A 12,031-nucleotide genomic window follows, 5' to 3' on the forward strand; every position below is an offset into this window, starting at 1 on the left:
GATCATTGCCCAGGGGTTATTCCTTGCTCTTCACTCAGGAATGATGGTGGCAGTACTCTGGGTACATGTGGGATGCCAGGGATCAAACCTCAGCTGGTTGAGTGCAGGGAAGGCATCCTACCCTCTCTACTGTTATCCAGATCTCAGTCTGACACCTTCTTGTGTCGATATTTTTTTCAACATACTAACATAATATACAAACAAAAACAAACAAACACTGTCCTCCATTGTTCATCGATTTGCTCAAGCGGGCCCAGTAACGTCTCCATTGTGAGACTTGTTGTTACTGTGTTTGGCATATTGAATACGTCATGGGTAGCTTGCCAGGCTTTGTCTGAGGACGATATATTCTCGGTAGCTTGCCGGGCTCTCTGAGAGGGGCAGAGGAATCAAACCCGGCTCAGCTAGGCTGGCTGCGTGCAAGGCAAATATGCTACTGCTGTGCTCTTGCTCCAGCCAAACATAATATACAAAGAGAGAAAAATAAGATGTGGACATCTGAAAGATAAAAGATTCTTCATGTATTTTTGGAATGTGTTAAGAGTACCATTGGAAATTCTTAATGAGAAAATAAGATGCATTAATCCCAAATCTCTAACTTTGTTAAGGGTTCATTTTATGAGGTTCTGTCAAATTAAAAAAAATTCTTACCCCCACCTATATTTCTATGGTGGGGACATTAGAGACATACTTGGTGATGCTTGGAGGCCACAAAGGCCATATATGCAAGTATTGGGGTGTGTGTGGGGGGAAGTGGGAGAATGTCACTTGGTGATGGGTTTTGAAGCATGGATCTTGCAAGATTTGATTATGCAAGATTTGAGACATGATCTATTACATAAGATACATCTGGAACCCCAAATATTGACTCTAAGTAAGATAAAGATGAATGGATGGAGAGAATGTGCCATGTATACATAATGCAGTATTACTGGGCTGTAAAAATATGAAAGCAAGCAATCTATGGGTGCATGGATGGAAATAAAGGGTATCATACTGTGTGGAGTCATCTAGGAAGAGATGAACGAACAGAATATTTCTCATAGGTGGGATTTAAAATACAGAAAGGGAGAAGCAAATGATCTAATGCAACAGGGCTTGAGAGTTGGTTTATTGACTGAGCTGGCTGGGTGGGGGTGAGTGTTTGCGTATTGAATAGGAGGGACTCGGGGCATTAGTAAAGAAATATACTAGAAAATTGATTCCTACAACTTGTAAAAAGGACCGCACATAATGACCAAGTTGGATTCATCCCTGGGATGCAAGGAGAGTTTAACATACACAAACCAGTCAAAGTAGTAGCACTGTAGCACTGTCCTCCTGTTGTTCATTGATTTGCAGAAGCAGGTCCAGTAACATCTCCATTGTGAGACTTGTTGTTACTGTGTTTGGTATATCGAATACCTCATGGGTAGCTTGCCAGGCTTTGCCGTGTGTGTGAGATACTCTCGTATGCCATATAAAAACAGAAAAAAAATCATATGATTATGTTAATAAATGCAGATGAAGCATTCAACAAGTTACAACATGATCCATGACAAACACAACAGAATAAGAATTGAAGGAACTTTCTTCAACATAGTTAGCCATTTAGTACAAACCAAAGTAAACATTATGCTTAATGGAGAAAACCTGAAAGTCTCTCACAATTGTGCCTAAGAAAACCAAGTGCCTAGGAATTAGCTTAACTAAACAGTTGAAAAGCCTATACCAAGAAAACTACGAAACACCACTCAAATGAAATTTAAAAAGACACAGGGACATGGAAACATACCACCTGTTCATGAATTGAGAAGATAACAATCAAAATGGCAATATTCCCCAAAGCATTATACAGATTCAGGGCAGTCCATATAAGAATACCATGAAATTTTTCAATGAAATAGATCAAACACTCTTGGAATTCATATGGAACAGTGCACACCACCAGCCCCAACCACAAATATCTAAAGCAATCTTTGGGTAAAAGAAGATGATAGACATCACTTTCCCAACTTCAAACTGTACTATAAAGCAAGTAATTAAAGCAGCATAGTAACTGAGTATTGGAATAAGGACAGATCCTCAGATTAATGGCATAGAAAATACATAGAACCTCAGGTATATATTCAGTTAATCTTCACTAAAGGAGCAACAGATGTGAAGTCTTCAACATGTGGTATTGGGAATACCAGTTGAATATATGCAAAAAAGTAAACTCAGACTTCTTTCAAATCACACACAAAGTGAAATAAAAATATATTAAAGAGTCTGCGGAACTGCAACACGCTTCCAGCACTGCATATGCTCCCTCTATCAGTAGTAGCAGGTGTGCAGAACCCCTGGAAGGTGACCCATTCCCCACACGCACCCCAATTCGGAACCTTGATGGCAACAGCTTCCAGCATCCAGTGGACCTGCAGCCTGTTTCCAGCCCTGACCCGGCTCCCTTCAGCAGCACTCTGGACACACATCTCAATCTCCATTACCTAATTCTGTGAAGGACATCCTGGCTATCTCAAACACATTAGGCCAATAGTCCACTAGCCATTTACAATCTCACCAAAATACCGTTGGACACAAGAAGATGTACAAGCCCAATATAAAAGAACACATCCTCCGAAGCTTCACTAGAGGCCTCACATAAGTCACAGAGGAACACCTGAAAGGAAGGTAGTATGCTAGAAGGGGGAAAAGGTGACCACCATCGACTGAGTTTATCTAAAATCCTTTCAGCAAGAGGTGAATACTGGTAGTGAACTGGAAGGTCCCACCTCCATACTACCACAACAACATGAAGAAATAGTGCAAATTCGCACCAAAAAGAGAGGATGAAGTGTCCAGAAAGCTCAGCAGGGGTTACCCACAAATATGAACTCTTCAATAAAGAATTCAGAGAAGAAATGTTGAAGATGTTCAATGAACTCAAAGAAACGGTGGGGCAGACATCCAGTAAATTAAAGGAGGACATGAAAGAAACAGTGGAACGGAAAGCAAAGAAAATACAGAAAGAAACTAGAAAAGAAATAAGAAAGTTGCAAACAGAAGTGTCACTAATAAAGGACTCAGTAGATGAAATAAAAAACAAACTCAGTGGGTCCCTCAAAGTAGAATGACTACAGCTGAAGACAGAATCAATGAGCATGAAGATGAGCTGCAGAAAGCTTACAGGCAAAAACATGCAATGGGAGAAGACCTCAAAATAGCTATAGGGCAAGTCAGAGTCCTAGAGGATGAACTCAAGAGGAAGAACATATAAATTATTGGAGTACCAGAAGGACAGGGAGACAACCCCAATGAAAAAGCCACAGTTAACGATATCATTGCTGAGAAGTTCCAGGAGCTGGAGAATTCAGGCATCCAGATCCAAGGAGTTCAAAGGGTACCAGCTAAGAGAGATCCTAATAAAAAGACTCCAAGACATAATAATCAGAATGACAGATACCACGGATAGAGACACAATACTGCAAGTAGTAAGGTCAAAGAAGGAAATCACATACAAAGGAGTGAGCACTCCTTAGATTTACAGCAGACGTATCAGAGGAAACCTTCCAAGCCTGAAGACAATGGTGGGATGTAGTGAAAAAACTCAATGGAATGAATGCCTCACCAAGAATACTATATCTGGCTAAACTCTCACTCAAACTCAAATGAACGATATTCTCTTTTATGGATGAACTTTATAGATTCAAAACTAAACCTAAAAGAAGGACTAAAAGGGCTCCTATAATTCAAGAAGGAAACACCCATAAGCAAGCACATCAAACATTTATAGAAAGATGGCACAGAAACCCATGACAATGTCAATGGTCTAAATGCACTATTTAAGAGACACAGAGTGGCAAAATGGATTAAAATACTGAACCCAACATTCCGCTGTCTACAAAAAAACAGATCTGAACAGTTGGAGCAAACAAAGACTCAAAGTCAAAAGATGGAAAACAATCCTGCAGGCAAACAACTCCCCCAGAAAAGTTGGGGTGGCCTTACTCTGACAACATAGATTTCAGGTTGAAAAAGATTAGAAAGGACAGCAAAGACCATTTTTTAATAATCAAGGGATATGTACAGCAGGAAGAAATCACACTCATAAATATATATGCATCCAATGAAGGATCAACTAAATATTTAAACAACTGGTAATAGATTTTAAGGAGGACTTTGGTAGCAACACAATAGTAGTCGGAGACCTCAACACCACTTTATCATTTCTGGATAGATCAACATGATTAAAACTCAGTAAGGAAACACTGGCTTTGAAGAAAGAAATAGAAGAGAGAGGGCTAACAGATCTATACAGGGTTCTACATCCATTCCTCCCTCCCCCCCCCAATGAATACACATTCTTTTCCAGTGAACATGAACATTTTCCAAAACAGACCACGTACTGGGTCACAAAACATACCTCAATAGAATCGGAAAGGTAGAAATTGTATCAACTATTTTTTCAGACCATGATGCATTGAAGATAGAAGTTAATCACACAGACACGGAGAACCAAATCAAACACCTGGAAATTAAACAACTTACTGTTAAAGAACAATGAGTGGGTTAGAGAGGAAATCGAGGAAGAAATCAAAATATACCTGAAAAGAAATGAGAATGAAGACATGATCTACCAGAACTTGTGGGACAGAGCTAAAACCGAGTAAAGAGGAAAATTTATAGCTCTGCAAGCATTTCTCTGAAAGGAAGAAGAGGCCCACATAAATAACTTGACTTCACAGCTCAAGATCTTAGATAAGGACTAGCAAAAGGAGCCCAAACCAGGCAGAAGGAAAGAAATTATAAAACTTAGAACAGAAATTAACGATATGGAAACCCAAAAAACAATCCAAAAGATCAATGAAACCAAGAGCTGGTTCTTTGAGAAAATGAACAAGATTGATTAACCACTAGTAAGACTCACAAAGAAAAAGAGAGAACCCTCATTAACCTAATCAGAAACAAAAAGGCAGACATCACAACAGAAACCAAAGAAATTCAAAAGATCATCAGAGACTACTTTGAAAGTCTGCATGTAACGAAACAAGAGAGCCTCGAAGAAATGGATAAATTCCAGGATTCCTCTAACCTCCAAGGGCTGAACCACAAAGATTTGGAATAACTGAATAGACCTACTACTATCAAGGAAAATGAAACTGCAATCAAAAGTCTTACCCAGAACAAAAGCCCATATCCAGATGGATTCATTAGTGAATTCTTTCAAACATTTGAAGAGGACCTATTGCCAGTTCTTCTCAAGTTTTTCCAGGAAATTGAAGAAACAGAAACTCTCCCAAACAGTTTGTACGAGGCACCTATTTCCCTAATACTAAAAGCAAACAGAGACACCACAAATAAAGAAAACTACAGGCCGATATCCCTGATGAACACAGTTGTGAAAATCCTCAACAAAATATTAGCAAATAGAATCCAACAACTCATCAAAAACATCATACACCACAACCAAGTGGGATTCATCCCTGGGATGCAAAATGGTTTAATATTCAGAAATCAATCAACATAATTCATCATATCAATAGAAGAAAAGATAAAAATCATATGCTCATATGAACAAATGCAGGGGAAGCATTTGAAAAGACCCAGCATCCGTTTATGATGAAAACTCTCGCCAATGCACAAGGGTTATTCCTGGCTCATGCATTCAGGAATCACTCCTGGTGGTGCTGAGGGACCATATGGGATGTTGGGAATCGAACCTGGGTAGGCCGTATGCAAGGCAAACGCCCTACCCACTGTGCAATAGATCCAGCCCCTATTGCATTTTTAATTTAGGATGTGTTATTCAGAACAGAATTCATTTCTTAGTTAAGGAGGGCTAAGTTGTTCCTCAGTTACTTCAAGTCCCATATCAAACCATGAACTGTGAAAGGTAAGTGTACTTGTAAAATTAATTAAAAATTGTTATTGGGACAAGCATAATTTAGTTTAAAATAATTGTTTTACAGCACATACTTAAACTCAAGTCACAACAGAACTGCTTTAAGTATTAATTGTTGAATTGTAATACCTATTTCCTCTATACTTGGTTTATATTTTTAGAACTTTCCTCAGCTACAAATTGCTATGATAACAAGTATTTTAAAATCACTACCATGATTGTCTTACCCATCCCAGATGTAGAAATGTTTTAATTTACAGGAATGGATTTTTTTCTAATTTGTGATTAAAATTACACAGTGTTATATATTTAGTCCTCCATGTTATTTTTAATGAAAACAAGCCAGATTTTCACCAAACAGAAGGCCACGCCCACCTCAGTGGAGGCGACACCCCCTAAGTGGAGGCCACAGCCCCAGACAGTCCCAGATGCTAGTCCCAAGTCCTGTCTGACTGCGGCGGAGGAGGCATGGCGTGAGGCAGGGGCACATGGGTCAGGGACACGGAGATGGACAAACTGAAGAGAAGAGTGACAGTGCAGCAAGGAGGTGGGCAGGCACTCTGGTGGAACTCTGCAGGTGTTCCCCAAAATCTTGTCCAGCTGCCCGGAGGTGGAGGTGCAGTGCAGGTCAGGGACAGGTAGAAGGCCAAACCTACAGAGAATAGCGGTGGGCACTCAGGAGAACCTTACCATCAGATCAGAATCCGTAAGGTACATTGAAACAGAGGTTGGCAAAACCCTCCACGACATTGAAGCTAATGGTATCTTCAAAGATGACAGGCCACTGGTCAAGCAAGTGGGAACAGAGATAAACAAATGGGACTATCTTAAACTAAGAAGCTTCTGCACCTCTAAAGATACAGTGACCAAAATACAAAGACAGTCTACAGAATGGGAAAGAATATTCGCCCAAAACATATCTGACAAGGGGTTGATATCAAAAATATATAAAGTACTGGTTGAACTCCACAAGAAGAAAACATCTAACCCCACCAAAAAATGGGGCAACAAAATGAATAGAAACTTTCTCAAAGAAGAAATCCGAATGGCTAAAAGGCACATGAGAAAATGTTCTACATCACTAAACATCAGGGAGATGCAGATGAAAACAACAATGAGATACCATCTCACACCACAGAGACTGGCCCACATCCAAAAGAACAAAAACAATCACTGCTGGATTGGATGTTGGGAGAAAGGGGCCTCTCCTTCACTGCTGGTGGGAATGCTGACTAGTTCAGACCTTTTGAAAAACAGTATGGACGATTCTTAAAAAATTAGAAATTGAGCTGCCATTTGACCCAGCAATGCCATTCCTGGGAATATATCCCAGAGAGGCAAAAAAAAAAGTATAGTCGAAATGACATCTGCACTTGTATGTTCATTGCTGCACTATTTACTCTAACCAAAATCTGGAAGACACCCTAGTGCCCAAGAACAGATGACTGGTTAAAGAAACTCTGGTACATCTACACAATGGAAAACTATGCAGCTGTTAGAAAAGGTAAAATCATGAAATTTGCATACAAATGGTCTACATGGAAAGTAACATGCTAAGTGAAATGAGTCAGAAAGAGAGGGGCAGACATAGAAAGACTGCACTCATCTGGGGAATATAAAGTAATAGAATCAGAGCTGAATACCCAAGACAAGTTGAGACAAGTACCAGGAGGTCTGCTCGACGGTTTGGAAGCTGGCAGCACATGCGGGGGGAAAAGCAGCTCAGATAGAGAAGGGAACACCAATTAAAGGGTTTGGAGTATCCGCTCGGGATCGGAGATGCATGCTGAAAGTAGACTATAGACTGAACACGATGGCCATTCAATACCTCTATTGCAAATCACAACACACTAAAGGATAGAGAGAGCAAAAGGGAATGCCTTGCCACAGAGGTGGGGTGGAGTGGGGGGGGATGGGTTGGGAGTGGTGGGAGGGTTACTGGGATCATTGGTGGTGGAGAATGGCCACTGGTGGAGGGATGGGTACTCAATCATTGTATAACTGAAACCCAACACGGAAGTTTGTAAGTTTACAACTGTACCTCATGGTACAGTTTCACTAATAAAAACTTAAATAAATAAATAATAAATATCTCACCCAAGTTTTTTAAAAAAAAGAATGATTCCTTTGGGCAGGGAGAGCTCAAATAGTAGAGGACATACTTAAAGCTTTTCAGTTCTGCATTTTTACAAGGGTCCCCTGAGCAGCTGGAGAAGAGCCTGTACTGAGCCAGGAACCCCCAGCAATGCTTGGCTGTTCTCCCTATTTAAAAAAAGATCTGTAACTTACTCTCCAACGGTTAGATAGCTCTGTATTCAAATTCGACTACCATTCTCTCATAAGTTCAGTCATTTTAGAGATTTAAGGTATTTTTCAGTCATCATCAGTTTGCTGCTGAAGTTCACGCACTGGAAAGTGACAGAGAAACATAGAGGCAACAAAACAAAACGTGAAGGGACAAATGACACCATTCAAGTCAGTGGTGGGTTTGCGATAGGAAACCTTATCATTCCAGGGAATTGTGGACCTTGTAGATAGTTCTGGGTGTCACACACCCAGATTTGGAGGGAAGATTGGAAGGGAGGTTGGAGACTGCACAGAGACTGTGGGATCCAAAATAATCTAGTGCCGACACGAAGAGACCTTGCCATGGAAGAGAAGAAAATTCTATGTTGTGTGATAGATAAAAGCTGGTGTTCCTGGCAAATGGCTTCTGGAATCAGTCCCTGTGTCTGTAAGAGCAGAGAGAGGAGATAAATGAACAAAATCATGGCAGACAACCTAATAATGGGCTCCTGTTGAGTTTTTCCTTTTCTCACTCTAATCCTGACTTGAGATGTGCCAAAAATAGTGCTTGGACAGGGGAAATCTGCAAAGCAGCAGAAACATAATTTCAGTCCCACAAAGCATATTGTTTCAATCATATGTTTCATTTTCTCTAATTTCTGTAACTTCATAATATTGGGTATATGACTTTATTCTTTGAACTCCCAAAGATTTTATTCGTTAATTGATAAAGAGGAGCATACAAAAATCAAAGAAGGTAAAGTAAACATCCTCATTTCTTAATGACGTTACATTCTGACCATATTATAGTTAACAGAAGGTTAAAGACCTTCTGTAAGGTTATAAAATGCCATTATAATCATCCCCATAAAAATGCTAACTTTTCTTTTTTTTTGTCTGCTAATTAATGAGATAAAGACACAGAAAGAGTGCAGGCTATCATTGCCAGCATATTCAATAGTAAGTGTCTGGATTCTCAAATGGTAAGGAAAGCATTTAATGACTGTCAGATTATGGACCTTATCACATTAAAATAATTGCATGATACTTTTTACAATATTCTGAGAGATAGAGTAATAGCCTTTTAGAAACCAAAAAAGACCATGTAGACTGTGGAATTCTATACATAAGTAGAAAATCAAGTGAAGTATGAGAAAAGAAGACTAATTTTAAAGGCAGAAGGGGTATATCAGTATTAGGAGAGTGAGAAACTGATTTAAGGAGAAAATTCATATTTACAATGACTAATAATGGCATTGATTGAGGACTAGAAACATTCCTGGACTTTTTGGACTAAGGAAAATAGGCATTGCTATTTGTTTCTCTGTATACTTTTCCCATATTTATCATTCCAAATCTGATTTCCAGTGAGAGAGAATCGCATTTAAATGTTAATCATCTTGAGCCACCAACTCCCGATTCAAAACACTAGGCAGCTATTCATAGAACAGATATGAAGTAGTTTTTACAGAATCTATGAGCAGATTGATTAGCATGTTTTGCATGTTTATTGAGAAAGATGAAAGGAAAGGAGCTGATAGCTCCTTGATGAAAGTGCTCAGCTGCAAGAATCAGTGAGTACTTCATTTTCATCAGGTGATTGTCCCTCCACACACACCTTGTGCTTTTTATATTCTAATAAATGGAATGCAAACGTGGGTTATAATTAGCTAAAATATCTGGATTTTTAAAAGTGCTTTATTATTTCCTAACATTTTCCAGGGGTTTTCTGTTTTGTAAAGAATTGGTTCTGGTTCTATTGACTTCTTTTAGTTCGGGTTTGCAGCATACTATTTTTCCTGATTGGAACTTTATAATTTACATCTTCCCAATAACTTCAGAACTTTTTGTATTTGGTTAAGTTAGGATTATTTTAAATTTATATGCTTCAAGTATCCCAGAATGAACAAAATTCATTTATCCCATTTTTTTATTCTTTGGAATAAAAAAAACTGGTTCAATTTTTTTTCTAGAATCTTAAAGTATTTACTTTGCTTTTTTCACATATTATGATTATTTTTTCTGATGAAGTATAACTTCATTTAATCACATACCCTGTTTTTTTTCAGCAACAGTGCATCTTGATATTGTGAAAGTTTCAGTTATAATCATTATAGATTAATAATTGTGTTTGCAACATAAAACTAATCACAGAAGTCCAATCCCACCCTTCATCATACAATTGATCCTTTTTTCTAGATTTATCATGCCCCATCTGTTTTCTCTAATAGTGACTGCGGATTTGGTCTTCTATTAAAAACATTTGACTTTTATTTTGTTTAGTTTATGCATTTGTTTGTCTTTTATATATATCATACAAATAAATATAATCATATATAGCTTTTGTTTTTCTCTGACTTGTATCACTAAGTGTAGCACCCTAACACTTATGTCCATTTTTTTTGCCAGTGGCAATATTTCATCTATCTTATAGTTGGAATGTATTCAGGTCAATTATGTTTCTTGCTTATTTGTAGAAAATATATGCTAACTTTTACTCACTATTATAGTTTTACCAATATGATTTATTACTGTTTCTCCTTTTTGTATTTGGCTAAGTTAAGCTTCTTAAAATTTATTTGCTTTGAATTATCTATTTCTAGTTAATTGCTTAATGGTATGATTTATTATTAAAATTTGTGTGTGGGGGTGTGTGTGTGTGATATCTGTCTGTGCTCAGGACTTACCCCTACCTCTGCACTCAGGAATCACTTCTGGTGGTGCTTGGAGGGCCATATAGGGTGCTTGAAATTAAACTCAGGTCAGCTGCATACAAGCAAATTGCCTTCCATGCTGTACTATCGCCCTGGCCCCAAGTTTTTCTTAATTAATATCTTTGTCATTGACCATGGTCTTTACTGATAGTTGTTCATTCATAGAGATGTTGCTCTTTTATTTCTGATGGATAATTTATGATTTTCAAAATAGTGTTTTGTGGAATTTATTAAAACAGATAAAAAATGCCAAAATTCTCATTTCAGAGACAGTGATCTTCAATACTTCATGTATGTCTTTTACAAAAATTCTCTTCCAGTCAATAGAAATTAAATTTTCTACAAGCTTTCATGTTCAGTGAGCTTTCCACACAATGCATTATTATTATGTTTACTAAATTTGTGCTTAGAGAAGTTATCAATAGTATTCTCCTTTAAAATTTCTCAGGCACTTCTGAAGATTTTAAGACACCATGATTTATGAAGTTGTTCATAGTAAACTTGTTTGGGGCATAAAATATCCTGACACCAATCCCACCATCAATGTCCTTTTCCTTTCACCAATTTCCCCAAATTTCCTGCCCAATTGGCAGGCATATAACAAATTTATTTCATATTACTTGCTCTAACAAAACTTAAACAGCAGATCAAATTATCAAAAATTAAATAAGCAGAAGTCATTTTATAATGATTGATTGCTATATGATTTTAACCTATGTAAATAAAGTAATTAAAATCATTGAGTACAAAATAGTATAATGCCTATTTTCATTTACGTAACTAAGTTTTCAACGATGGAATCTAAAACATATTGCACTAAATTTTATTTTGTACTTCCATCTTATCACAAGAATCATCATATCTTTGCTGCCATAAATAAAGTTTTATCCCCTGGCCCCAGGCCGGCATATTACCCAATTTATTTCATCTTACTTGGTTCCAAAAACCTTAAAATAATAGGAAATAGAATTTATCAGAAAATAAATCAATAAAATTTAGCTTGTGATGCTAATTGCTATATGTCTTTAACCTTCCTAAATCTAGGAAAGGACAGTCATATGCACCATCATTGAGTGTCATACTCAATGTGACACGATGGGAGTTTCTCCTCTCCTTTCAAGGAGCTCGTCAATGCTGCTTGCAAAACTGGTTTCAAGACTAAGAATTC

This window comes from Sorex fumeus, unplaced genomic scaffold, assembly GCF_029834395.1.
Source record: "Sorex fumeus unplaced genomic scaffold, SorFum_2.1 ptg000128l, whole genome shotgun sequence".
In the NCBI taxonomy this organism is placed as follows: domain Eukaryota; kingdom Metazoa; phylum Chordata; class Mammalia; order Eulipotyphla; family Soricidae; genus Sorex; species Sorex fumeus.